The 3,716-nt window shown below is 40.1% G+C and overlaps 1 non-coding gene across 1 annotated transcript; it reads left to right on the top strand.

Moving 5' to 3' along the window:
* Positions 1–2,214: 2,214 nt before the first annotated feature.
* Positions 2,215–2,286, top strand: TRNAY-GUA (transfer RNA tyrosine (anticodon GUA)). Its single transcript has one exon. It is a non-coding gene; the product is annotated as a tRNA-Tyr (tRNA).
* Positions 2,287–3,716: the final 1,430 nt, after the last annotated feature.

The following is a 3,716-nucleotide window of genomic DNA, read 5'->3' as shown; positions in this document are numbered from 1 at the left end:
GCCCAAGAAAATAAAATCTGTCGCTGCTTCCACTTTTCCTCATCTATTTGCCATGAAATGATGGGACCAGATGCCATGATCTTTGTTTCTGAATATTGAGTTTTAAGCTGGCTTTTTCACTCTCCTCTTTCACCCTCATCAAGAGTCTGTTTAGTTCTTCTTCACGTTCTGCCAATAGAGAGGTATCACCTCCATATTTGGGGTGATATTTCTCCCAGCAATATATATATGTGAGTGTGTGTTGTTAGCAAGTCTATTAAAACACAGCTATTATAAACATACTTGTACATATTCTTTGATACAGGTGGATAGGTATATATTTCTATACAACCCTCAACAGTTGAAATACTGAGTTCTATGTTATGTGTATGTTTTGATTTAATAGACACTGCCAACAGTTTTCCAAAGTAATTGTGTCAATGTGTACATCAACCAGTAAAATATGAGGGCTACTCTTGTTTCATATTCTTGCCAATACTTTGCTATCTTTTGTCATTTTACCATTTGAGTGGTTGTATTATGGTATGTTACTGTAGATGTTACTAGCTTATCCTGATTATTAATGAAGTTGCTCAGATTTTAATAGGTTTATTGGCTATTTAGGTATTCTCTTTTGTGATGTGAGTATTCAAGTTTCTTGTTCCCATTTTAGTTGGATTTTCCTTACTATATTTTCTTATTGATCTGTTAGACTTCTATATATACTATGGAGTCAAGGGCTTAGTCAAACATATGTGGTCCCTAGACTTTCCTCTGCTATGTGGTTTGCCTTGACTTTCTATTCTCTTGACAGGTTTTTGATTAAAAAAGTTCTTAATTTTAGGTAGTCTAATTTATCACTACTTTCCTCATGGTTATTGTTTACTGTGTACTTATCCAAAAGTCATGAAAATATTATCATATACTATATTCCAAAGCCTTTATTGCTTTAATATTCATATTTATCTATACTTTATCTAGAACTGAATTTGTAAATGGTGTGAGACATGTTTTATTGAGATGGTCACATGATTTTCCTATTTTTAAGACAAAGGAGAGAATTTGATAACTTTCTAATATAAATCAATCTTAAATTATTGGTATAAAGTTTAGTTATATAATTTTAGTATATTTTATTTTCACATGTGTTGTATTAGATTTTTTTATTCATTATTGGGTATAATTTTCTAATATTTTGTGTAGTGAAATAAATTTCATGAGAGAAATTGTCTTGAAATGTTTTTCTCTTGTTATAACCTCATGAAGTTTTTATATTAAGATGTTTTTTATCTTACAAAATGAGTTGAAAAGTGTTTCATTTTTTCTCTCATGGAGAGAAGTGCATTTAAGATTGATGTTACTTCTTCAAATGCCTTGAGAGAAAGACTGGCTCTGATGGTTGGAATCACATTTCTGGGCTTTTCATCTGGGATATTGGTCTCTTAAGTTCCAGCTGTCTTGGTGGGTCTATGAGGCTTTCAAACAGATGTGCTTTCCCTTTTATCTAGCATTTATCCTTGGTCTTGGTAGAAGATGGGTGTGCTGCAGCTAATTTATTGTAGGAAGCATCAGTATGCTATTTACTTAAAAATTTACATTTCATTAACACACAACCTCTTCAAAAAATTGAAAATGTTTCCCCCAGAGCCCACTCAACAAAAATCCAATTTTTTTTTTAGATAGTGCACGTAACCAGAGCTACATTCCCAATTTCACTCCCAACTCTAAGGCACACAATAAGGGTGTTAACATAAAAACAGAGGGAGACTGGGCAAAATCAGGTGGAAATTGAATCTAAAAGGAGTTGCTGCTGCTGCTAAGTTGCTTCAGTCGTGTCCGACTCTGTGCGACCCCTTAGACGTCAGCCCACCAGGCTCCACCGTCCCCGGGATTCTCCAGGCAAGAATATTGGAGTGGGCCGCCATTTCCTTCTCCAGTGCGTGAAAGGGAAAAGTAAAAGGGAAAAGTGAAAGTGAAGTTGCTCAGTCGTGTCCGACTCTTAGCGACCCCATGGACTGAAGCCTACCAGGCTCCTCCGTCCATGGGATTTTCCAGGCAAGAGTACTGGAGTGGGGTGCCATTGCCTTCTCCGTTCTAAAAGGAGTTAGATAGTAATAAAAATAAACACTTCTCATTAAGGTAACGTGCTGATAGCAGCTTCAGAATACCCTGTGTCCTCTATGGAATCAAAACCAAGAAGCTTCCATAAACTTTGACCAATGCCTTCAATAAGCTTCCCTGGTGGCTCAGACGGTAAAGCGTCTGTCTGTAATGCAGAAAACCCGGGTTCGATCCCTGGGTTGGGAAGATCCCCTGGAGAAGGAAATAGCAGCCCACTCCAGTATTTTTGCCTGGAAAATCCCATGGATGGAGAAGCCTGGTAGGCTACTGTCCATGGGGTCGCAAAGAGTCGGACACGCCTGAGCGACTTCACTTTTCAATAAGCAAAGAAACAAGTTCACCAGGTTCGGTTGGTAGTTCAGGTTGTGACTACATGCTGCTGCTGCTGCTAAGTCGCTTCAGTCGTGTCCGACTCTTGGGCGACCCCGTAGACGGCAGCCTACCAGGCTCCCCCGTCCCTGGGCTTCTCCAGGCAAAAACACTGGAGTGGGTTGCCATTTCCTTCTCCAATGCATGAAAGTGAAAAGGGAAAGTGAAGTCGCTCAGTCATGTCCGACTCTTAGCGACCCCCTGGACTGCAGCCTACCAGGCTCTTCTGCCCGTGGGATTTTCCAGGCAAGAGTACTGGAGGGGGGTGCCATTGCTTTCTCCAGTGTCTACATGGTTGCCCTGCTAAAATCCCCAAAGAATATATCCCTAAATGATATTTCCTTTACTTATCGAGCCAAGGCTTTCTTGGGTTCAAATTCCAGCTCTGCTATTTAATATCTGTGCAACTTTTGAAATGCATGCAACTCAGATCGTGCCACTCGCTATTTTTGGAATTTTCCAGTGGATTTTCATCACATTTGGGTTAAAATGCCAACAATTTATCCTGACAGTTACTGTCCTACCTGTGCTGGTAAAGCTTTACCCTCATCCCAGGATTTTTTTTTTCAGTAGTCCTTAATCATTCCCAAGGCCAGCTCCTTTGCTGCCACTGATCACTCTGTTGGAACATTCTTCCTTCTTGATCTTCACACAGGACCAGGCATCTTCTCATGACTCAAGTATGAACTAAAGTGGCCGCTTCTCAGAATCACCTGCCCTGAGCATTCAATAAGAAGTGATGCTTCTCATAGCCCGATTCTAGCTCAATACTCCGCTGTAATGCTTTTGTAGCATTTACTGCTGTTTGGAATCATTTGTTTTTTACTATTTATTTCCTTCCTTTTAGTTCCAGAATGTAAGCTTTATAAGATTGAAATCTTTTCTGTTTCTTTCTCAATTAAATCTCCAAGACTCGGAAAAATGTTTCTTACAGCACCAAGAAGAGGGTTGATGGATGAATGAATGAATGAAGCTTTGTAAAGACTGAGCAAAATTTAGCCTAACTAAATATCAGGTGGACTACCCTGGTGGCTCAGAGGTAAAGAATTCACCTGCCAATGCAGAAGATGCAGGTGCAGTCCCTGGGTGGGGAAGATCCCCTGGAGGAGGAAACGGCAACCCACTCTACTATTCTTGCCTGGCAAATCCCATGGACAAAGGAACCTGATGGGCTATAGTCCATAGGGTCACAAAAGAGTCAGATACTGCTGCTGCTGCTGCTGCTGCTGCTGCTAAGTCGCATCAGT

This window comes from Giraffa tippelskirchi, chromosome 3 (genome assembly GCF_054371585.1).
Source record: "Giraffa tippelskirchi isolate mGirTip1 chromosome 3, T2T-mGirTip1v1.2.pri, whole genome shotgun sequence".
In the NCBI taxonomy this organism is placed as follows: Eukaryota; Metazoa; Chordata; class Mammalia; order Artiodactyla; family Giraffidae; genus Giraffa; species Giraffa tippelskirchi.
Note: the sequence above shows the minus strand (reverse complement) of the source record. Positions and strands in the feature narration are given on the sequence as shown.